Source organism: Lissotriton helveticus, chromosome 1_1, assembly GCF_964261635.1.
Source record: "Lissotriton helveticus chromosome 1_1, aLisHel1.1, whole genome shotgun sequence".
Lineage (NCBI taxonomy): Eukaryota > Metazoa > Chordata > Amphibia > Caudata > Salamandridae > Lissotriton > Lissotriton helveticus.
In genome coordinates, this window is record NC_136057.1 from 1,913,858,676 (window position 1) to 1,913,884,463 (window position 25,788).

The 25,788-nt window shown below is 46.7% G+C and overlaps 1 long non-coding RNA gene across 5 annotated transcripts in view; it reads right to left on the reverse strand.

The window, feature by feature from the left end:
* LOC144754901 (uncharacterized) overlaps window positions 1-25,788 on the reverse strand; it is a 250,812-nt gene that overhangs the window by 135,861 nt on the left and 89,163 nt on the right. For all 5 annotated transcript variants that reach the window (XR_013594789.1, XR_013594787.1, XR_013594786.1 and 2 more), the window contains exon 2: window positions 5,091-5,134. This is a non-coding gene — a long non-coding RNA (uncharacterized LOC144754901). The remainder of the gene's footprint in view (window positions 1-5,090; window positions 5,135-25,788) is intronic.

A 25,788-nucleotide genomic window follows, 5' to 3' on the forward strand; every position in this document is an offset into this window, starting at 1 on the left:
AAAGTGGGGGATCACCCTGTGAGGACAGCACCAGACGGCCATACAACCTGTTCCCACCTCCCCCAAATATGGTGGAAGAGAGATAGAGGGGTGCCCAGGAAAGCAAAAGTAAATGCTCATTAAATCTCCATGGCTTAGTTAGACAATTGAAAGCAAAGTGGCTTGGTTCCAGTCTCTATCATTATCTATAGTAAGTCTTAAGCTATTTCAGATGTCTCGGGGGCCTCACTTAATTGCGCAGTTTGGTGTATCTACTCACAACCGGCACCGATACAGTTCAATTCAGTCATTCTCTGACAGCGGTGATAAGGAGTGGTCATCCGGGTCATCTCTCTCCCGATTTGCCTGCTGTCTCTTTAGTCTCTTGAGGAAATCTTCCGCTGGTTGTGGGTTGGTAAAAAACTGCTGCTTCCCCTGGTGGGTGACACTGAGGCGTGCTGGATATATCATCGCAAAATCTACTTGCTCCTGGAGCAGTTTCTTCTTGACCGGTACAAATTTCTTCCAAGCTTCCTGGACTGCCAGCGTTAAATCAGGGTACAGTGTGATATTGTGTCCATCGAACACAAGTTGCTGTTTTGTTCTCACCAAACACAGTGCCATGTCCTGGTCTTTATAATTGAGCAACTTGGTGATAATGAGCCTGGGCGGCGCCTGCCCGGGAGGTCTGGGGCCAAGTGAGCAGTGCGCTCTCTCTACTACCATTTGGGCAGCTAATACATCAGCTCCAAAGACATCACAGAGTATTCGTTCAATATACACTTCCATTTTGCCCGTATTGGCATTTTCTGGTACTCCCAGTACTCATATGTCATTGCGCCTTGAGCGCACCTCAAGGTCCTCATTCTTGGCAGCAATTACTTTTAACAATCAGTCCATTTGCGTCAGCTGCGTCTTCTTTGCCGCAGTCACGTCTTCTAGAATGGAGATGCGCTGTTCTGCTTCCCCAATGCGGGCGTCATGTTTCTCCAACTTTTGGGCTATGAAGTCGATTCGGTTGCACATAGTATCCATCTTGGCTTCTATAGAGGTGAGAATGTGCTTCATGGTAGTGAGGAGCTTTTTCAGGTCATCTTCCCCTGGTTTCGAGGCGCCATTATGTGATTCAGTGGCCTGTTGTTCACTGTCACTCTGGCTTCTGGACCTCTTCTGAGGCTCAAACATCAGCTTGGCTTGATGGGCCTCTGTTCTGCTCATCGTGTCCAGCTGTTGCGTCTGTGGCTATTATTCCACTGGACTGTTTGATGTCATTGGTATTGGCATAAGTAGCTACTTGTTTGGTTTGTCATGGTAGTGGTTCACATATCCGCCTGTGCCGCGGCTGCATAGTTGTTGACCGAAGCAGTTTAATCTGGGGGTAGTGGAAGGTTTTATAGAGTCAGTCTTTCAGTGTGTATATTACTGTCTTGCTGTCAATTGCCTTAGACGCACACTGTTCTCACGCGTTATCTCTTACGATGTGATTTTTGGGGGGGGAGAACCCGCTTGACGTTGAGAGTGCCGATAGTGCACTGAGGTGGTTGCTCAGCTCCTCTTTTACCCTGGTAGCCCCTGTCTAATCACTCTCTGCAGGACCCTAATTCAACCAAGTCCTCCGTCGCTCATAGGCGGCCGCTCCGCCAGGTGGAACTCTTTCATCCACGCTTCTGTTTGGTGGGAGAGCGGCTTTCTCTCCCCACTCTCCTCACCTTCTAAGCAGTACAAGAGTGGTGTTCCATGTGGTCTTTCCCAAGTGCGACGCGGCTCTAGGGGGTACGCCACCCAGTCCAGTCATGCCGCGAAGATCGGCGGGCCCAGTCATCCCCTTTGTGCGGCTGATGATCGCGTGCCCCCTGTCACTAGCTTCTAGGGCCCAATCTCAAAATGGCACTTGCCTTGGGGCGCCGCACCGCGCCCCGGCCCCTGAAAGGATACCCTCGTCTGTTCAAGAGGACCCGTAAATCTCTGCCGCTCCTTGTCTCGCTCACATGGGCCAGCACGGGCTCCCAGGTCGGCAGCAGTGAGCTTCAGCTCCGCTCACCCCACTCAGATCTTGCTGCCCGCGTGTAGACTGCTGCAGGTCACGACGCTTTAGGCCGAGCGGACGCTTGCTTGTTTCTTGGGCACTTGGTTGACGTCCCTCGCAGGACCAAGTCCCCTTGTTCCCCACACTCTCCGTCTTCAGATTCTATGGTGCTGTAATGTCAGGGCCCCCAATGGAGCAGGATAATGGCGGATCGTTAATCATAGGCCGCTGAAGCCTCATTGGTGTGCGGCCATCTTCATCTTTCGCCCTCTAGTGCCCCATTCATGATCCTTTTACTTTGATCTGGTGAGGAGTCTGGCTGCTGCATTCAAAGTAACCTTCAGTGGTGCAAGTGTGATTTTTGAGAGGCCCAATAGGGTAGCGCTACCATAATCTAGTCTGACTGCTACCTCCTCAGTGGTCTGACCGCCCGATTACGAGGTTGGCGGTCGGACTGCCACAAGCCTGATGCAGGACTGCCGTCACCACCGGGATCCTGGTTCCCGACTGGGTGGCGGTGGAGAATGCGACGGTATTCGTAAACGCTGACTTCCGAGTCGTTATTAGGCTTGTTAGTTCCTCCTTGGTACCGCCTTGTCTGCATTTGTTACCTCCCAGAACGACTGGACCTTTTACTTGTATTGTTAAACGGCCTGCTTTATCTTGGCTGTGAGCACTATTTTGTTTACTGATTTGCCTCTCTTCCAGCCACTTGATCGCAGCACGCCTCCCGCTGTCATTTTACATACTAATGGTGGTCCGCTTTAACTATAGCGACCGCGTATATTTATTTATTTATTTTAGCGGAGCGGTACGCTTTAAGTATAGCAACCGCACGTACTTATTTTTTTTAGGTTTACTAGTGCCCATGTAGCGCTTTCACATTAATAGAGGTCGCATCCCTTTCTTTAGACAAGCCATGTCTAATGAAGGGTGCAAGGCCGCTATTAAAGTAAAAGGGCAGTACAGGCGCTTTTACAAACAGATCCTTTTTTTGTTAAAGCCGCCCATGCCGTGGTTTCACTTTAATGTCAGCCACACCCCTTTCTTTAGAAGTGGCTTGTCTAAAGAAAGGGGCGAAGCCTCCATAAATGTGAAAGCTCCGCAAGGGCGTTAGTAAACAAAAAAAAACACCCAACTGACAAAAAAGCTGCAACTCTCCTTAGCTCCATTCTGGTGCAAGATCATAAACAGCTCCTTGAGTACCGGTGTCATTCCTGACTGCTTCAAAGTCGGCCAAGTCACACCACTCCTGAAAAAACCCAGCCTTGACACAAACGTTTTGAACAACTTCAGACCCCTTTCAAATCTCCCCCTCACTTGGCCACTGGATTCAAGATAGCCTGGCTGATGAGGATTATGAATCCGAAACCGGTCCCAGGATGCTTGTTTCCGGTCCATGGAAGACATGGCTTGGCAGTTCAGGCTGGACTGTTTCCATGAGGCACAGGGTCAGACTGATTTGCATATAGCCATGTCTGAAATGGGGTGGCTGAGTGGGCTAAAGAATGGTGATGGATTAAACCCAGATAGTTGACTGGGGGTGAGTGTTTGATTTGCTCATACGCTCCGTCCATCATCCCCTTTTGTATCGCTTTGTTCGCACTAAGTGTGGCAGGGTATGCTCAGACGTGAGTCCCTTGCTCACTTGGCCACTGGATTCAAGATAGCCTGGCTGATGAGGATTATGAATCCGAAACCGGTCCCAGGATGCTTGTTTCCGGTCCATGGAAGACATGGCTTGGCAGTTCGGGCTGGACTGTTCCCATGAGGCACAGGGTCAGACTGATTTGCATATAGCCATGTCTGAAATGGGGTGGCTGAGTGGGCTAAAGAATGGTGATGGATTAAACCCAGATCAGTTGACTGGGGGTGAGTGTTTGATTTGCTCAAACGCTCCGTCCATCATCCCCTTTTGTATTGTTATCTTGGCTGTGAGCACTATTTTGTTAACTGATTTGCCTCTCTTCCAGCCACTTGATCGCAGCACGCCTCCCGCTGTCATTTTACTTACTAATGGTGGTCCGCTTTAACTATAGCGACCGCGTATATTTATTTATTTATTTTAGCGGAGCGGTACGCTTTAAGTATAGCAACCGCACTTACTTATTTGTTTTAGGTTTACTAGTGCCCATGCAGCGCTTTCACATTAATAGAGGTCGCATCCCTTTCTTTAGACAAGCCATGTCTAATGAAGGGTGCAAGGCCTCTATTAAAGTAAAAGGGCAGTACAGGCGCTTTTACAAACAGATCCTTTTTTTGTTAAAGCCGCCCATGCCGTGGTTTCACTTTAATGTCAGCCACACCCCTTTCTTTAGAAGTGGCTTGTCTAAAGAAAGGGGCGAAGCCTCCATAAATGTGAAAGCACCGCATGGGCGCTAGTTGTCAGGATCCTTCCTAATGAACGGTCAGCAAGAGCTCTCAAAATGAGGAAACAGGATTGGAGTTTGGCTCCTTCCTGGTCCAAGGCGTGGAATTCACGGAATTCCAAGATGGCGGGCGAGCAGGGCAACTGCCAGCCTAAGTTGCCAGTCTAGTTTTCTGAACATTCCAGAACGGAGTTCAGGTGAGGCGCGCGCTCTATCAGAGCTGCGCACTTCACCGAGAATTCAGCCCGAGTCAGTTAGATAAATCATGTCAGAGTAGAAACGTTTGTTAGGGAAATGTTATTTTCAGAATTCCAGAGTAGTAAATTAATATATTCCTAGTAACAACTCAGTATAGTAGTTATCTGCAGATATTGCCACGTTTATGACTCGCAGCAGGCAGAAAAGAGACTTTCAGAGTGACTCAGTCAAGACCACGCGTCGCCGCTTCAGGAGCAGAGCAAGCAGTCTTCACGTTGAGGAAAGAGGCTTTCACGGAGCTAAGTGACAATTAAATCTAGACTGTTTTCGGCTGAAATTGTATTATGCTTACAGCCTGTGACCATTACAATTTTGAAGAGATAACAGTAGCGACATTGGTGCAGGTGTTTCAAGACACAGCAACTAGGAATAAAAATACGTTCTTCTGAGAAATGTAAATAGTTTGTCTAAAAGCTATTTTGGCAATTACTTGTAGTTAAAAGGAAATAAAAGCTTACCTGAATCTAGTGAGGCGAATAACGCGAGCAGGAAAGCAGCAGTCCTAAAAGAAGAAGAAAGACAAGTACAGAACACATTATAAGGATAGCAGAATACATTACTGGTAGGTCAAAAGAGATAAAGAAAGATAACAGATAATAGAAAGTGAGAGAGCAGGAAATTAATCAATTGACTGTTTTGCAGATGAGGTATTCACAAGCCAGTAAATAACACAAGAAGAAGAATAAAAGACACAGAGTTGCATAGCGTGGTAGGTTTATAGATTTGAAAACACATACTCAAAGAGAATAGCTAGAGTGGAATTATTAATTGAGTCATTTCGTTTTAGTGAGATTGAACACAAAGGCAACTCCAGATAGAAGAAACCTCACAGTAGAAAGAAGAGCTACAGGTCAACGCAGTCCCTTGGGTATGTAGGTTTAGTTACCAAAAGAAGCAGGTAGAGCAGAGTAAAGGTTTTAGGCTAAAATATTTGTATGTGCTTAGTATTCACAGGAACCTAGTTTGGCTGATAAAAGTCAGAAGAGGATTCGCTGGAGTATCGAGGGACCCGGACCAGTCTCTTCTGTGCCTTTCTTTTCTTATGGTTATTTTCTCCACTTTTCCCCTTCCCTTTTTCTGATTGCTTGGAGTTATGATTTAAATCTGACTCCGACTGATTGGAGAGAGGGAGTTGGAAAGCAAGCAGCTTCTGTTCCTGTGCAAGTCGACATAGAGACAAGAATTGGAAATTCGTGGAGCCCTGACACTAGTAAACAAAAAAAAACACCCAACTGACAAAAAAGCTGCAACTCTCCTTAGCTCCATTCTGGTGCAAGATCATAAACAGCTCCTTGAGTACCGGTGTCATTCCTGACTGCTTCAAAGTCGGACAAGTCACACCACTCCTGAAAAAACCCAACCTTGACACAAACGTTTTGAACAACTTCAGACCCCTTTCGAATCTCCCCCTCCTTGCCAAAATCCTTGAAAAGTGCGTTCTTTTACAACTAACTCAGCACATAGACAACTTCAACCTTCTAGATCCACACCATTCGGGACTCAGAAAAGGCTATAGCACCGAGACCACGATCCTTAACATTGTGGATAACATGCACAAATCTCTATATACCGACAAATGCTGCCTCCTCATCCTCCTGGACTTATCGGCAGCTTTTGACACGGTGGATCACAATCTATTCATCAAGGCTCTTCAAGAAAGAGTAGGTGATGATGAGGTGGTCCTACAATGGTTCCCTTCCTTCTTACAAAACCGCTCCCAAAAGATAAAAATTAAAACCTTCACATCCGACTCACACCCCGTCAGCAGAGGTGTCCCCCAAGGATCAGTGCTCTCCCCTCACCTCCATACTTAAAAAAGCCAACATCACCTTCCACCTCTATGCAGACGGCAAACAGATCTATCTGGAAACCTCCTCCTTTGAAAGATATTCAGAGACTAAACAACACTCTCAAAGAAGTCCAACATTGGCAATTCATAAACCACCTAAAACTCAACCAAAAGTAAACCGAAATCCTCCTCATCTCCAACAAAGAAGAAAACCCCCAGACCATGGAAAGGCTCAAAGTAATCGATGCTCTCAATGGTAATCTCACTCCTGCTCACTCCATACAATCATTATGAATCACCCTAGACCCAAAACTTGACTTGGACAGACACATCAAGAACTCCGGGAAGAGTGCCTTCCTCAGTCTGAAGCTTCTCAACAAAATAAAACCCTTCATCCCGCCTAAAGACCTCAGACAAGTCACCCAATCCCTGGTGATATCTAGACTCGACTATGGAAATGCTATCCTCACCGGTACAGTGAAATCCCACCTAGACCCCCTCAAAACAACTATAAATGCAGCAACCAGAATGGTCACTGGAGTCAGGAAATTTGAGCACATTGCACCCGCACTCAAAGAATTAAAATGGCTCCCAGTAGACATGAGCAAGCTTCTGAACTGCCTGTCTCACGCACAACTCCCTCCAGACAGGGAAACCGGAATACCTGGCTTCCAAACTCTAAAAGGCCGGCCAGACAAGGAACCTCAGGAGCTCCAAATCCCTACTGCTCATCCCTATGAAAACACGCAAACAAAAAACCGCTGCACGATCCTTCACTGGCAAGGCACCCAAAATCTGGAACTCCATCCCAGCACACATTAGGACTATCCCGTCCTTTGTAAAATTAAAAAAAACTCCTAAAAGACATCTTCCTCAACCGTGCCTTCCCGAACAGTTAACCTTCGCTGTAGGGCACTTGCCGACTTTCTGCAGCACCATGCCACTTGAGGTAATTCAGTTTCGATTCCATTTTGTATTCCGTCACCATTTTGTGTTGCCCTCACTCAGGCAGCTTGGCAAACTAAGTGTTTTTGCCCTTTGTACTGCTTCGTGTCAAATAACCCCCCCTTCCTTGTTGTGAAGCCAATTCCAGGAACTAGCCAAACTAACTAATCCTTGTCTAGACTGACTAATCCTTGTCCCAACTATCTGTTGGTCTTCAGTATTCTTTCCCTGCCCTATCTTATCTGTTGGCCTTCGGTTTTTTTCTCCCTGAATTATCCTATTTCTCAAGTTGTCCTTTGAAGCACACAAACACGTTCTGCCATTACTGATTGACCTATAGGTGCTGTCATTGATTGACTTATGGGGTTGGGCAAGAACACGACTCAAGGGGGACGTTCTGGTCACATGGTGTCTTGTTTTGAATGTTTTCCTATTGGCTAATATTTGGTGCATGGGGAGTATTTTTTTGTGGGTGTATATGGTTATAAAAGACTGTGAGCCACGGAGTGAAGGGGCAGTCTCCTGAGAACCTACTGTTGGTGTACTTCTGGGACAACTGTGCATAGCTGCAGCTAATAAATTTGGTTTTCTACGCTGACAGAGTATTCCGTGTCTCTGTACAACAAGGCAGGTGAACTCGGAGAGTTCAGGCGTGCCCTGCACCGCCAGGCCCTTCTAGGCCCGGTTCTTCAAGTGGCAGCCCAACGTGGGGCGGCTTCAGAGGTAGCGGTCGAGCCCGAGGGTCGTGAGGAGCCGCGCAAGGAAATTCTGGAGGAAGCGCACCACATGATTGACCCCCCTGCATGTCGAAAGTGGACCAAAGGTCTTTGCAGCGCGGCTTTTCCTTTCCAACGGCTGCTGGTGACTGCTGCCCTGACTGCCGCCCTGCCTTGGTCCCTTTGGTGATGACTGGTATTGTGAGACGTTAGACGGACCTCTGTTGGTGTAAGAGAACATTTGGTTAAGTAATAGTGGGTAGCTCCCACTTCTTTGTTTTTGATTTTTGATTCGGCTCCTGCAAAAGCCGAAGCCGAGGGGTGAGTACATTTGTGCTGTGTTGATTGATTAACCCCTTGATGTTTGTAAAGGAGCCAGTGAAATAACGATGCCTGGTTTCAGTAAGTTTAGAAAATGGTGTTGTTGTTGTTGTGATTGGGATTCCCGACTGGAGGACTCTTGTCCAATTCCTTCGGCTGGAACTCCCACCTATGAGCTTTATTCTAAACATGGTGTAGGCCCCATCACCTTTAATGAAGTGTGGGTCCATTATACGAGAAAAGATGGTGTTTTGCAGTGGCCACAGAATGGTAGTTTTGAGCCTGATATATTAGATAATTTGGAAGCTACATTGTTTAAGAGAAAAGCCCGGCCGGCTATGTTTGACTCCTTTCGCCTTTGGCGCAAGGAAGCCAAACAGAAAGAAATTAAACAAAAGAAAAAAGGTAGGAAGGAAAAGAGCATGACTGTTATACATGAGACTGATTATGCGATTGAGGTCTCAGATAGACAACATCGTATGGCAAGAGATAAGTGTTATCCGGTGTTGCCAACTTCCCCTGCAGACAAAGATGTTGACCCCGAAAAGGATCCTTTAATTTCTCACCTTTTGAGCTTACCCACGCCCTATGCACCGGGTGCTAATGCACCCCTACTATTGCCACCCGCTCAGCCACTTGTTGTTCCCCAGCCGGTCCCTGCTGAGGTTCCGTAAAAATTATTACGGCGTTCTGGGCATTACCGAATATGGACGAGTTTGGTATCTACGAACCGTAAATGGCGAGTTCGGCAAGAGTGTGTATTTTCGCTACACTACCTGCCAGGGTTCGTCTAATATTACGGGTTCTTCATCTGAACCCTTGGGTTCCATTTTAGATACGGCATCCATTTTGTTTCTTGCCCTCACGTAGTCAGCGAGCAGGTAACTGTTCGCCCCCTGACCCTCTAGTTCCCAAGCCTTGCGGAAGACGCATATTCCTTTCATGCATCTTTATGGCCGGAGGAATGACACAGCGAAGGCAGATGGCCCAGCTTGAGGGTGATCTGGTTGTACCGGTCTATTGTGACAGCCGTGCAGGCGATGGATCCAGCTCTTTGATCCTACGATCATGCTTCCGATATTACCCTCACCCTCTTTTCTCTACACGTGTCTGACTTCCTTGCAGCTGCCCTTGGCTTTTCTTCTTTGTCATTTACAACTCTCATGGGTGTGCCTAGTGGTGGGAAGATGTACTTTTACAGTTGGGAACCGACATTGCTACTGTAATTATGTTCCGGGATTCTGAACACATGAAAGCGACCCTTTTGAAGTTTTACTGTGGGAACTGAATTGTAACCTTTTGTTCACATGTTGTGCAATGGCAACATTTTGTATAAAAGAGAGCGACCTACATATGCAATTCGAAGCAGACTCGCAGAACCTACATGCCTATGTACTTCTAATGACTCTTGTTTCCCTGCAGTAATAAATGCTGATCTTTGACGCCGAAGGAAGTGTCCCGTGTCTCTGTAGTTGTGCGCCGAAACAGGTATCCCATGAAGGTTATAGGTGTTGTTCCCTGGCACCGCTGGTTCTGTTAAAAGTCCAGTCCTTCAGTTGGCGCCCAACGTGGGGCGACTTCAGCGGTACCGGTCCAAAGCCTGATGATCGTGAGGAACTTCGTGTGAAATCTCCGAGGGAAGGTGCACCCCGCTTCATCGATCCTGTTGTCGAAATAAGTGGCCCGAAGATTTTCCCTGCGAAGATTCCCGCCTCCTGACGTCTGCGACGGACCGATGCCCTGACTGTCGACCTGTCTTCGACGCCCGGCGCAGACCTTACGTACAAGCGAGACGATAGACGGGCCTTCCTGGTGACGCCATTGAAGTTCTGAGTTAAGTATTTGTGGGTCGCTCCCAGTCCTTAGTGGTTGTTCTAGCTTCTCGAAAGCTTTGTTGTAGCCTTTAAGGCTTTGTTGTAATAGCTCACTGAGCTTTGTTATAGCCTCTTCAGGCTTTGTTGTTAGCTCTCCGAGCTTTGTGGTAGCCTTAAGGCTTTGTTGTATTGCATGGTTCCATTGCATTTGTGGTTCTTAGTATTATTTGACAGTTGCAATTGCCAAAAACCGAGGGTTTTGACTTACACGAGGTTTAACTACTTCGGTAATCCTTGAAGTTTGATACTAGGTTAGTGTGCACGATGCCTAGCCATAGTGGTTTGTTTCGTATTTTCAAATGTTGCGCAATGGATTCCCGGTTGGAGGACTCGTGTCCCATACCTCCAGTTGGAACTCCGATACATGATCTTTATAGTCGACATGGGGTGGGTCCTATAATATATAATGATTACTGGGTCCGCTATACAAAGAAAGACGGTGACCTTAGATGGCCACCACATGGAACTTTTGAACTTTCGATTTTAGACAATCTTGAGGCTAAATTATTTTTAAAGAAAGCTAGGCCAGCTATGTTTGATTCCTTTCGGATATGGCGTAAAGAGGCCAAGCAGAAAGAAATCAAACAACTTAAAAAGGATCAAAAACAAGGGTTCGTTCCGATAATGCAAACTATACGAGAATGTAAACAGGAAAAAGAAGAAAAGGAAATGGAAATTTCTACTAGATTGCATCACATGAAAATAGATAAATGTTATCCGGTTTTACCGACTAGTCTGGATAAGAAAGGAGAAGATTCGAAGGAGGATTCCTTGTTATCGTATTTAATGAAATCACCACCTCCTTATGTACAGGGTGCTACTGCCCCTGTACCTCCTCCTGTTGTTCCTCCTGTTGTTCCACTTATTGCTCCAGCGGCTGAGGGTCAGCCCGTTGTTAACCCTACGTTTGTTCCACCACCTGTCCTTGTTCCTACTGCCCCTGTACCTGTACCTTCGCAGACTGTTGTTTCTGCTACTCCGACTACCTTGTCCGTTCCTACTATGCCTTCCTTCACCTCCAGTGTTGTTGCCCCTGTTTTTCTTTCTCCTTCTGTTCGTAAGCGTGTTCCTAACTCTGTTGCTACCCTTTATTCACCACTTTCTGGTCCGTTATTCCCGTCTGATTTATCTGAAACTCCTCAGAGACGGAGTCAGATCCCTAGTGGTAGGGAGAAAGAGACGTTAGTAACCATGGCACATAGGTGGATAAGACATCCTGCTAACTACACTCCTCGTGTGGTCTTTGACACGTTTTCTCAGTTTAATGAGCCTACGCAGAGATTCGTGTTTGAAGAGATGTGTAACTTTTTGAGGGAAGAATGGTATAACGATGATGTGGATAATGTACCGCCCGGCATAATTGAACTCCAGAGTCACTTTTCGAACGGTATGATCGTAGGTGAAGATGTACGACGTGCCGTGGAACGCTTGTTAGCAGTCAGATCCACAGCGCATTCTCGGGTATCATTAGATGATACCACTGAGAATTGGAAAGCGGCTCCTGGTCAGTATCCTATGAGAGAGGTTCCGCCACTTTGGGTGCCTGGTGACCCTGGTGCTGCCCCTCCGGTTTTACCGCATTTTCGAAGAGTGTGGATACACCTACCATGGAAACGATCGGAAGTTTTGCAAGTGAAGCAATCCTTGCCCGATCCGCGTAAAAATCCGGCTGGTTATTATAAGGAGTTATCCCAACTGGTGGAAGCTTCTGTTATGAACCTTGCCGACATCGACATGTTGTTCGGTAATGTTGTACCGCAACCAGTTTGGGCGAAAATTCGTCAAGCCAACCACGCAATTGAGCTAGGGGGTGATTGGGCTGCACTGATAGCGGCTGATGCATTACAAGTTGGAGGGGCTAAGCCTGAACAGCTGATCTTGGATTTGCCTCAGAAAATCATTACGCTCATGAAAACTCTCATGCCAGCGATGAAGGTGAACTGGGATAAGTTATCAGCTTGTAAGCAAAAGAAAGACGAGAGTGTCTCGGATTTCTTCACAAGGTTTGAGGAAGCATTTGTCGACCACAGCGGCCAGGACATGGGCGCTGAGGGAGGCCAGCGGTTATTTGTTGACAAGTTCGTGTCGAATTTGTTGCCTGAGCTAAGCAACAAATTGAAGAATTCAGAAAGTGCGTGGGCGGTTTCAACCACTGCACAGATATTAGCAACAGCCCAATATTATGAGAATAGGGAAAAGGAGGAAAGTGATCGTGTAGAAAAGAAAACGAAGGAGCTCAAAACGAAGGTTTTGTTGCAGCAAGCATATCCTCCACGATCAAACCAAAATGATTCGCAACAGCAGTATCGACCACGGGCACAGCCCGATAGGATGCAGCCGCGCTCTGATAACTTTGATTATAGACCTTCACTTGGGTATAATCAGTGCGCATATTGTAGGAGAGAGGGACACATAAAATATGATTGTCCTGCCTTACGGGACCGTTTGAATGGTGTGTCAACACGAGGAAACCGTGGTGGTGGTCCTCAACAGGCCTCACGAGGTAGAGGTCGTGGTTCATCCCAAAATCAGATTGATCGCCATCAAAATCAATCGGATGCGAATAATTGCTTTGACCAGCGAAATGCGGGGTCAGTTCAATCTGCACAATATAATGTGGACGATTATTACATAGAACATGAGACTGATGCAAACGACCATTACTAGGACAGCCAACGGCAAAGAGAGGGAGTAGTATCAGTTCCGGTTGATCAGAGTGGGCCTTACGTTGCAGTGGCTACATCGGGCGTAGTTGAGCCTTTTCTGTTAGACACTGGTGCGACGAAAAGTTCCATCATGCATTCGAAACTCCCTGGCGCACCTTTGTCTGGCTTAACAAATGTTTCCGTTGGATTCTCCGGCGCCCCTGTTAGCAACCCAGTCTCTAGTCCTTTGTCCCTTATGATTGGACCTCGTGAGCTAACGGCTCCACTGATTCTATCTACAGGTTGTGGTGAGAATCTTTTGGGCCTGGATTTGTTGAAACGACTATATGCAACATTGTATTGTTCCCCCGAAGGAGTGGAGCTTACATTGGGACGGAAAGTGATCTCTCCCATGTATTTGTCGGTCGATAAATTCCCAACGGAATTAAGTTCCCTCCCTGCATCCCTATGGGCCACAGGTCCCAATGATGTGGGCCTGTTAGACATTCCACCTTATGTGATTCAATTGAAACCGAACGTGCGATTACCACGTTTACCTCAATATCGTATCTCTCTTGATGGCGAACGAGCGCTGTTAGCGATTGTTCATGATCTAATTGGAAACGGTGTTGTTGAAGAAACTCGTGGAAACGTGTGTAATAGCCCTGTATTGCCTATTCTGAAACGAACTGACCCAACTAAACCTCCTGTGTATCGTTTTGTAATAGATTTGAGAGAGGTAAATAAAATAGTGGTTCCACAATTTCCTGTGGTTCCCGATATCACGGCCTTACTAACAATGATTCCGGCATCTGCCTCCTGGTTCACAGTGATCGATCTAAAGAATGCTTTCTTTAGCATCCCGATTGCAGAGGAAAGCAGAGACCTATTCGGATTCTCATTAGGTGGTCGCAGTTTTAGGCTAAAACGCGCTCCACAGGGCTACTGTGAGAGTCCGTCAATCTACAGCCAAGCACTTAAAGGTCAGCTTGATGCCTTTGTTTTACCAACGGGTGCGGCTTTGATTCAATACGTTGACGATCTTTTAGTGGCAGCTGATACAGAAGCTATTTGCAAAACGGCTACGGTATCATTATTACACTATCTACATGACTTACACCACAAGGTATCGCCTTCAAAGCTACAGTATTGTTGTCAAGAAGTTACCTTTCTAGGTCACTTATTGTCAAAAGAGGGGAGAAGGTTGACCCCAGAAAGAATCGCAGCGATTTCCCGAATGACTGTGCCTAAGAGCCAGAGAGATGTTCGTGCCTTTTTAGGTATTACGTCCTATTGCAGACAATGGATTCCAATTTTTTCATTGTTGGCGAAACCATTGATAGCCCTTACGTGCAAGGATGTTCCATCCCCATTGCCTTGGTCTGAAGAGTGTCAGGAAAGTTTTTCTGAATTGCGTGATGCGTTGTGTTCGGCTCCTGTGTTGGGCACTCCTGACTACAGTAAGCCGTTTACGCTATACGTTCACGAGAGGGATGGTTGTGCGTTGAGTGTTCTGACACCACCTTTTGGCGGCAAGCAACGCCCATGCGCCTATTTTTCTTCGACTTTAGACCCAGTAGCTAGAGCCTTGCCGAGTTGTTTGAGGGCAACAGCGGCAGCTGCGGCGTCCATTCGACAGTCCGCAGGTCTAGTCATGGATAATATGCTTACGGTGATGGTTCCGCATGCAGTTGACACTCTATTGAATCGAACGAAAACTCAACATTTGACGAGCGCAAGATTGTCTGGATATGAGTTGACGTTACTGGCCAGTCATATACGGATAAAACGATGTAATGTGTTGAATCCAGCAACATTGCTGCCGATCGACACGGAGTCAAGTGGTGAAGCACTACATGATTGTTATCTCAGAACTGAAGAAGAAACTAAGGGTCGTATTGACCTAAAAGATACTCCATTGGCAGATCCCGATGGTACTTTATATGTGGATGGTTCCTGTTTCAAGTTGCCGAATGGTGATGTGACGACTGCGTATGCTGTAGTAACATTGAGTACGATTGTGGAAAGCGCAAGATTGAGTCAGAATTCGGCTCAGGCTGCTGAGCTGATCGCATTGACGAGAGCGTGTGTATTGTCTAAAGATAAACGGGTGAATGTATTTACAGATAGCCAGTATGCGTTTGGTGTGGCACATAGTTTTGGGAGACTGTGGAGAGAGAGAGGATTCCTTACGTCGCATGGCACGAAGATTCAGCATGGTCAGCTTGTAAATGATCTTTTAGATGCACTCACATTGCCTAAACAGGTGGCCGTAGTCAAATGTAGTGCGCATCAGAAAGTAACGGACGATGTGGGTCGTGGTAATGCGTTTGCGGATGAAACGGCTAAAGAGACAGCTAAAGATTTGACGAACAGAATGTATGTTACGAGCTCAGTGAGATGGCCAACAGAGACTGGTATGTGTGAAGACACAACTGAGAGTGTGAAGGGAATACAGAATGAAGCCACTGAGACGGAAAGGACTAAATGGAAAGAGAGCACAGGAAGATTGGATGGGAATGGATTTTGGGTTGATTTATCAGAGAAGCAGAGATGGATGTTACCGGATGCGTATGTGCTCGCTGTTGTTACAATGGCTCATGGTATGGCGCACATCAACACGAAAGGCATATGCAAGTTGTTGTCTCATGTATGGAAGAATGATGGGATCACTAAGTGTGCAGAGAGAGTGGTTAAAAATTGTATGGTGTGTTTGATGCACAATCCTGGTAAGGGCACCCCCACTCCTCCTGGCCATTTTGCCCCTCCTACGTACCCTTTCGAAGTCATCCAGTTGGACTTTATCCACATGGACCGATGTAACAACTTGAAGTACGTTTTGGTTGTGGTGTGTGCATTCTCTAGGTGGATTGAGGCCTACCCCCTTAAGGATAATACGGCCTTATCCACGGCAAAAATGTTGCTCAAAGAGTATTTTCCCCGCTACGGAATGCCTCGGGTCGTATGGTCGGACAACGGAAGTGAGTTTGTTGGGAGTGTGATGAAGAGTGTGTGTCGTGGTTTAGGGATAGTGCAAAAGTTTCATAGTGCAAACCATCCACAATCAGCAGGCTTGGTGGAAGGATATAATGGCACCCTAAAACTAAAATTGGCTAAAATTCAGGCAACAACTGGTCTATCATGGCCCGACGCTCTGCCTCTAGCTCTCCTGTCGACCAGGGCAACTGTACACTCTCGAGTAGGGCTCAGCCCATACGAGATTGTGTTCGGCCGTCCTGCTAATGTATGGGGAGTCCCAAGGCCTAAGGAGTTTGATAGAGTCGAATATCCTATGTTGATTGATTATCTCTATGATCTGACTGCTAAATTGAGTTTGATTCATCAACAGGTCTTTGAGGCTCTGCCGTCACAAACAGAGGGTCCTGGTCATCGGCTCCAACCCGGAGATTGGCTTCTCGTCCGAAACTTCGGACGAAAACGGAATCTTGAACCGAGATTTGTGGGTCCGTTCCAAGTACAGCTAGCTACGAGGACGGCGGTTCGACTGCAGGGACGCAAAAATTGGGTTCATGCTACCCACACCAAAAAAGTCCCGCTTCCTTTGCCGTCGGACACCTGGATAAGAAGAGGTTTTTCTTCATGTGAAACAGACACTCCACAACACTTTGTTCCGTTCAGCGAAGCTCAGTCCATAGCTGACACCCCTCGAACAATTTCTTTGCCATCGCCATTGGAGAAATCTGAAAAATTGCCTGAACAATTAAACACTCATTTGCCATCCAATCCACTGTTTGAAGATCAGACTCGCCCTGGGAGCAGCCGATACTTTCTCCGTTCACGTACGAGCCACAAATAAAAAGATTTTAGTTTGTTTTTAGGTTCTACATTTGCTCTGAACATAGTGGACATTGTATATTGTGTATCTTCTTCCTTTTTCGTACAGCCAAGAACATTATTTAGCCAGAACCTACCATCCAGGTGGGCCGTAGGGCCGTGCGGGTACTTCCTTCTGTTTAGCAGCTATCGACACAAGGTCGGTTTCTTTTATCGATTTCTGGGAACTCCTGGGAATTGGTAATCGCTATTCAGAACGAAGTGCGTCAAGAACGTCGCGGACGGTCGTTAGGGGATGGAATCATCATTGTCAGAGCTGTCGAAAAGAGAGGAAATGTTGGCGCAAAGATCTGCATTGCATAAAATGTTTCATACGAAATGGGTTTTCTTACAGGTGATCATACTGTTCCTGACTATATCTATGTTACTGGTAGGGGGAGTATATTATGGGTCCCAATTCTTATTGTCTTCTGCTACACCTACTCTTGCATCTCGTGATCTATATTCCGTTTCAACTGTCTCTCCACATTCCTTTTATCTTCTGCCTCAACACGAACAAGTCAGACGTGCGGAATTCAGAAACAACTCTTTTATTCAACTCTTGCATCAGCATCAGTTAGTGGTAAACACCACCAATTGTTGGGTGTGTGGGTTAATGCCACATACCATGGATAAGGGTATTCCGTACTTAGTTCTGCCTTATAGTGCCCACGGGTCAGCTCGAGCATTGCAAACCATGTTCCGTAGCGCACTAGATTCCTGCCCCCATCGAGAACCACGATCAGCAAACTTTGGTCCTGGCCCGTACCACAAGACTCTGGCGAGAGCCATTGCAGACTTAGATAGAGATATTTTTGACGCATCGCTCATCCCAGAGGAAGAGGTGCGAGCATATAAGGAACTAAGTGAGGCTGAGTACAGCTTATCAGTGGGTGAGAGGCAGCTTAAAAGCTCGTCACCGATATGGATTGTACCTCACCTCGGTGATTTCTGCTTGAAAGGTCTTGGTCGAAATCCGAGAGCTCAGTTTGGGGAGAGCGCGTGTACTGAGACATATGTCTTACCAACGCTCTCCTCCCCTGTCTTCCTGCCTGCCAAGGGTACCTACTTTGTATGTTATGATCGAGCCTATACGTGGTTACCTCATGACTTCTCAGGTACCTGCTATATTGCGAATCTTTTGCCCCCGACTTTCACTGTGGCCTCTGATTATCACAGAACTAGAATTGTGAGAGGTGTGGTTAGCAAAGAAGATACTGCCGGACAAGAAGCGGGAGACTTCTTTAAGGGTTTCCTACCGTTCTGGGGACCGATGGTTAATAGCAGGAACCTGAGGCAGTTAACTCGTGTAGTAGAATCAACTGCCAATATAACTGCAAGTGCCCTTGGTAATTTGACAGCCGAACTTCAGGCGGATAGACTAATGACGTTGCAGAACCGTATGGTTCTAGATATCGTTCTAGCAGATAGAGGTGGGGTTTGTAAAGTCATCCATTCGAGCTGCTGCGTATTCATACCTGATAACGCTCCAACGGTTTATCAAGCCATCTCTAAGTTGCACAAAATTTCGGAGTCCATACACGTGGACGAAGGAAATTGGACGCTTCTGGGATGGTTTTGGGGTCTGATATCGACTTGGGGTTGGAAGATTCTGATGATCATAGGGGTTGTCGTGACATTTCTGTTCTCATGTTGTCTTTGTGCGCAATGTGGTCCTGCCTTATGTGGCCTTTGTGCTACGACGTGTATAAGACAGCCCGTTGTCACCAAAGAGGCATTGAAGGATAGAATAATGCATCAGCAACATCTAAATGATCTGATGAGTATCGAAATCGATTATGATTCCGACTAGTGCTTGCCTACATGAGGGCAAAAGGACCGTCTGAGGTTCCGTAAAAATTATTACGGCGTTCTGGGCATTACCGAATATGGACGAGTTTGGTATCTACGAACCGTAAATGGCGAGTTCGGCAAGAGTGTGTATTTTCGCTACACTACCTGCCAGGGTTCGTCTAATATTACGGGTTCTTCATCTGAACCCTTGGGTTCCATTTTAGATACGGCATCCATTTTGTTTCTTGCCCTCACGTAGTCAGCGAGCAGGTAACTGTTCGCCCCCTGACCCTCTAGTTCCCAAGCCTTGCGGAAGACGCATATTCCTTTCATGCATCTTTATGGCCGGAGGAATGACACAGCGAAGGCAGATGGCCCAGCTTGAGGGTGATCTGGTTGTACCGGTCTATTGTGACAGCCGTGCAGGCGATGGATCCAGCTCTTTGATCCTACGATCATGCTTCCGATATTACCCTCACCCTCTTTTCTCTACACGTGTCTGACTTCCTTGCAGCTGCCCTTGGCTTTTCTTCTTTGTCATTTACAACTCTCATGGGTGTGCCTAGTGGTGGGAAGATGTACTTTTACAGTTGGGAACCGACATTGCTACTGTAATTATGTTCCGGGATTCTGAACACATGAAAGCGACCCTTTTGAAGTTTTACTGTGGGAACTGAATTGTAACCTTTTGTTCACATGTTGTGCAATGGCAACATTTTGTATAAAAGAGAGCGACCTACATATGCAATTCGAAGCAGACTCGCAGAACCTACATGCCTATGTACTTCTAATGACTCTTGTTTCCCTGCAGTAATAAACGCTGATCTTTGACGCCGAAGGAAGTGTCCCGTGTCTCTGTAGTTGTGCGCCGAAACAGGTATCCCATGAAGGTTATAGGTGTTGTTCCCTGGCACCGCTGGTTCTGTTAAAAGTCCAGTCCTTCACTGCACCTCTGCCACTGCCCCTTCCGGTAATGCCAATCCCACCACCTCCTTTGCCTCAGACTCCTTTGCCTCAGAATCCCTTTATTCCTGTCACCCCCTCTTCTACCCCCTCTTCTGCTCCGCCTAATACCTTGTCCCCTGTCCTGATGTCGAATTCCCCCTCAGTTCGTAAGCGGATGGTTGACACAGTTTCTGGCTTTTTGTCCCCTTTCTTTGGGTCGTTCAACATGACTCCTGTTCTTCCTCGTAGGCAGACCCGTAGTCAGCTCCCAGGTCCCGAAGAGCGAGATGCGTTAGATCTCCTTACCGGATGCGTATGTGCTCGCTGTTGTTACAATGGCTCATGGTATGGCGCACATCAACACGAAAGGCATATGCAAGTTGTTGTCTCATGTATGGAAGAATGATGGGATCACTAAGTGTGCAGAGAGAGTGGTTAAAAATTGTATGGTGTGTTTGATGCACAATCCTGGTAAGGGCACCCCCACTCCTCCTGGCCATTTTGCCCCTCCTACGTACCCTTTCGAAGTCATCCAGTTGGACTTTATCCACATGGACCGATGTAACAACTTGAAGTACGTTTTGGTTGTGGTGTGTGCATTCTCTAGGTGGATTGAGGCCTACCCCCTTAAGGATAATACGGCCTTATCCACGGCAAAAATGTTGCTCAAAGAGTATTTTCCCCGCTACGGAATGCCTCGGGTCGTATGGTCGGACAACGGAAGTGAGTTTGTTGGGAGTGTGATGAAGAGTGTGTGTCGTGGTTTAGGGATAGTGCAAAAGTTTCATAGTGCAAACCATCCACAATCAGCAGGCTTGGTGGAAGGATATAATGGCACCCTAAAACTAAAATTGGCTAAAATTCAGGCAACAACTGGTCTATCATGGCCCGACGCTCTGCCTCTAGCTCTCCTGTCGACCAGGGCAACTGTACACTCTCGAGTAGGGCTCAGCCCATACGAGATTGTGTTCGGCCGTCCTGCTAATGTATGGGGAGTCCCAAGGCCTAAGGAGTTTGATAGAGTCGAATATCCTATGTTGATTGATTATCTCTATGATCTGACTGCTAAATTGAGTTTGATTCATCAACAGGTCTTTGAGGCTCTGCCGTCACAAACAGAGGGTCCTGGTCATCGGCTCCAACCCGGAGATTGGCTTCTCGTCCGAAACTTCGGACGAAAACGGAATCTTGAACCGAGATTTGTGGGTCCGTTCCAAGTACAGCTAGCTACGAGGACGGCGGTTCGACTGCAGGGACGCAAAAATTGGGTTCATGCTACCCACACCAAAAAAGTCCCGCTTCCTTTGCCGTCGGACACCTGGATAAGAAGAGGTTTTTCTTCATGTGAAACAGACACTCCACAACACTTTGTTCCGTTCAGCGAAGCTCAGTCCATAGCTGACACCCCTCGAACAATTTCTTTGCCATCGCCATTGGAGAAATCTGAAAAATTGCCTGAACAATTAAACACTCATTTGCCATCCAATCCACTGTTTGAAGATCAGACTCGCCCTGGGAGCAGCCGATACTTTCTCCGTTCACGTACGAGCCACAAATAAAAAGATTTTAGTTTGTTTTTAGGTTCTACATTTGCTCTGAACATAGTGGACATTGTATATTGTGTATCTTCTTCCTTTTTCGTACAGCCAAGAACATTATTTAGCCAGAACCTACCATCCAGGTGGGCCGTAGGGCCGTGCGGGTACTTCCTTCTGTTTAGCAGCTATCGACACAAGGTCGGTTTCTTTTATCGATTTCTGGGAACTCCTGGGAATTGGTAATCGCTATTCAGAACGAAGTGCGTCAAGAACGTCGCGGACGGTCGTTAGGGGATGGAATCATCATTGTCAGAGCTGTCGAAAAGAGAGGAAATGTTGGCGCAAAGATCTGCATTGCATAAAATGTTTCATACGAAATGGGTTTTCTTACAGGTGATCATACTGTTCCTGACTATATCTATGTTACTGGTAGGGGGAGTATATTATGGGTCCCAATTCTTATTGTCTTCTGCTACACCTACTCTTGCATCTCGTGATCTATATTCCGTTTCAACTGTCTCTCCACATTCCTTTTATCTTCTGCCTCAACACGAACAAGTCAGACGTGCGGAATTCAGAAACAACTCTTTTATTCAACTCTTGCATCAGCATCAGTTAGTGGTAAACACCACCAATTGTTGGGTGTGTGGGTTAATGCCACATACCATGGATAAGGGTATTCCGTACTTAGTTCTGCCTTATAGTGCCCACGGGTCAGCTCGAGCATTGCAAACCATGTTCCGTAGCGCACTAGATTCCTGCCCCCATCGAGAACCACGATCAGCAAACTTTGGTCCTGGCCCGTACCACAAGACTCTGGCGAGAGCCATTGCAGACTTAGATAGAGATATTTTTGACGCATCGCTCATCCCAGAGGAAGAGGTGCGAGCATATAAGGAACTAAGTGAGGCTGAGTACAGCTTATCAGTGGGTGAGAGGCAGCTTAAAAGCTCGTCACCGATATGGATTGTACCTCACCTCGGTGATTTCTGCTTGAAAGGTCTTGGTCGAAATCCGAGAGCTCAGTTTGGGGAGAGCGCGTGTACTGAGACATATGTCTTACCAACGCTCTCCTCCCCTGTCTTCCTGCCTGCCAAGGGTACCTACTTTGTATGTTATGATCGAGCCTATACGTGGTTACCTCATGACTTCTCAGGTACCTGCTATATTGCGAATCTTTTGCCCCCGACTTTCACTGTGGCCTCTGATTATCACAGAACTAGAATTGTGAGAGGTGTGGTTAGCAAAGAAGATACTGCCGGACAAGAAGCGGGAGACTTCTTTAAGGGTTTCCTACCGTTCTGGGGACCGATGGTTAATAGCAGGAACCTGAGGCAGTTAACTCGTGTAGTAGAATCAACTGCCAATATAACTGCAAGTGCCCTTGGTAATTTGACAGCCGAACTTCAGGCGGATAGACTAATGACGTTGCAGAACCGTATGGTTCTAGATATCGTTCTAGCAGATAGAGGTGGGGTTTGTAAAGTCATCCATTCGAGCTGCTGCGTATTCATACCTGATAACGCTCCAACGGTTTATCAAGCCATCTCTAAGTTGCACAAAATTTCGGAGTCCATACACGTGGACGAAGGAAATTGGACGCTTCTGGGATGGTTTTGGGGTCTGATATCGACTTGGGGTTGGAAGATTCTGATGATCATAGGGGTTGTCGTGACATTTCTGTTCTCATGTTGTCTTTGTGCGCAATGTGGTCCTGCCTTATGTGGCCTTTGTGCTACGACGTGTATAAGACAGCCCGTTGTCACCAAAGAGGCATTGAAGGATAGAATAATGCATCAGCAACATCTAAATGATCTGATGAGTATCGAAATCGATTATGATTCCGACTAGTGCTTGCCTACATGAGGGCAAAAGGACCGTCTGAGGTTCCGTAAAAATTATTACGGCGTTCTGGGCATTACCGAATATGGACGAGTTTGGTATCTACGAACCGTAAATGGCGAGTTCGGCAAGAGTGTGTATTTTCGCTACACTACCTGCCAGGGTTCGTCTAATATTACGGGTTCTTCATCTGAACCCTTGGGTTCCATTTTAGATACGGCATCCATTTTGTTTCTTGCCCTCACGTAGTCAGCGAGCAGGTAACTGTTCGCCCCCTGACCCTCTAGTTCCCAAGCCTTGCGGAAGACGCATATTCCTTTCATGCATCTTTATGGCCGGAGGAATGACACAGCGAAGGCAGATGGCCCAGCTTGAGGGTGATCTGGTTGTACCGGTCTATTGTGACAGCCGTGCAGGCGATGGATCCAGCTCTTTGATCCTACGATCATGCTTCCGATATTACCCTCACCCTCTTTTCTCTACACGTGTCTGACTTCCTTGCAGCTGCCCTTGGCTTTTCTTCTTTGTCATTTACAACTCTCATGGGTGTGCCTAGTGGTGGGAAGATGTACTTTTACAGTTGGGAACCGACATTGCTACTGTAATTATGTTCCGGGATTCTGAACACATGAAAGCGACCCTTTTGAAGTTTTACTGTGGGAACTGAATTGTAACCTTTTGTTCACATGTTGTGCAATGGCAACATTTTGTATAAAAGAGAGCGACCTACATATGCAATTCGAAGCACTCGCAGAACCTACATGCCTATGTACTTCTAATGACTCTTGTTTCCCTGCAGTAATAAACGCTGATCTTTGACGCCGAAGGAAGTGTCCCGTGTCTCTGTAGTTGTGCGCCGAAACAGGTATCCCATGAAGGTTATAGGTGTTGTTCCCTGGCACCGCTGGTTCTGTTAAAAGTCCAGTCCTTCACTGCACCTCTGCCACTGCCCCTTCCGGTAATGCCAATCCCACCACCTCCTTTGCCTCAGACTCCTTTGCCTCAGACTCCCTTTATTCCTGTCACCCCCTCTTCTACCCCCTCTTCTGCTCCGCCTAATACCTTGTCCCCTGTCCTGATGTCGAATTCCCCCTCAGTTCGTAAGCGGATGGTTGACACAGTTTCTGGCTTTTTGTCCCCTTTCTTTGGGTCGTTCAACATGACTCCTGTTCTTCCTCGTAGGCAGACCCGTAGTCAGCTCCCAGGTCCCGAAGAGCGAGATGCGTTAGATCTCCTTGCCTGCAAGTGGATCATGAATGGTCCCCAGTATGGTATACAAGATATCTTGGACACTTTCCGGCAGTGGGATGCGCCAACGCAAAGACATGTTTTTGATATTATGTGTGTCATTCTTGGGCAAGAGTGGGAGGACATGGGATTAGGATTAGCTCCCCAGGGTCTGCTAGATGTTCAGGCTGACTTTAACAAAGGGATAATTGTGGGTGCTGAGGTTGAGGATGCTGTAAGGACACTTGTCACCTTTAGAACAATGTTTACCTACCGGTCTCTGTCTGAACCCGATCTTTCTGTTAAAAGAAAACTGAACCACTATCCTATGAGAGAGGTTCCCCCGGTGTGGAGAGAAGCGGTTGCACCCCAGGGCAATAATCTTGGTTTACCCGCTCACTTTCAATGTGTATGGGTACATGTTCCTTGGAAAAGATCTGAGGTTCTGGCCCTCAAACAATCCTTACCAGACCCCCGTAAAAATCCTTCTGGTTATTACAAAGCTGTCCCAGACTGTTGATGCATGCATTATGAATTTAGCCGATATAGACATGTTGATGGGAAATGTGGTCCCACAACCATTATGGGCTAGGATTCGGAAAGAAGACCATGCTCAAGAATTGGGGGGTGATTGGGCTGCTATCCTTGCCGCAGATGGACTCCAAGTGGGTGGTGCTAAACCTGATGCTTTAATTGCAGACCTTCCCGCTAGGATCATTGCTTTGATGAAGACTATGATGTCCCCTCTGCGAGTTAATTGGGATAAGTTAGCTGCCTGTAAGCAAAAGAAAGATGAAAGCGTTTCCGACTTCTTTACTCGATTTGAGGAGACGTTTCTTGATCACAGTGGTCAGGATATGAGCACAGAAGGTGTTTTTTTAGCAATGCACGCTTAGATTGGACTCGATCTGAGAAAGAGGATGATGACGTTTTACAGGAAGCTGTACCACCACATCTCAGGTTGAACACAACCAATCCAGAGACACTTTTTCAGGACCAGACTGTGCCAAATAAGACAAGATACAATTTGAGGCATAGAGTGGCTAGAGACAATTGAGCATTTTTTTCTTTTGATTGCACTTTTCAGTGACACTGACCATCCAATTAGGTTGCAGGGTTGTGGTAAGGGTCTTAGTTTGTGACCCGAGTGTGGCAATAGGCCTGCGGGACTTTCAGTGTCATAGGACGGCTGATAATCACAGCTGAGTGAAGAAGGAAGACTGCCATGAGCAACATTTAGAGGATGGATTCTGCTATACTAAAGGAAAATGATAAGAAGGATAAAATGAAGAAGAAATATTGCAAATTATCATATAATAGATGTGGTATAACATTGTGTATTTTAATCTTTTTATGTATTATATTAGCTTGTGTGGGTTGGGTTACCTATACTATGCAGCAGACACCTACACCTACCTCCCATTCCGTGCCTTTTCGCACCACTGCCTCCCCGCACCAGTTACATACATTACCAGAACATGAGCAAAGTAGGAGAATGGAATATTTTAATAATTCATTCATTCAATTGTTGCACCAACATCAATTGGTAGTCAACACCACCGATTGTTGGGTTTGTGTACTCTTGCCCCATACTACGGATAAAGGGATGCCATATTTAGTTTTACCTTTTTCCCTGAAGGGGTCCGCTTGGGCTTATACATCTATGTTCTTTAATGCTTACGAGAA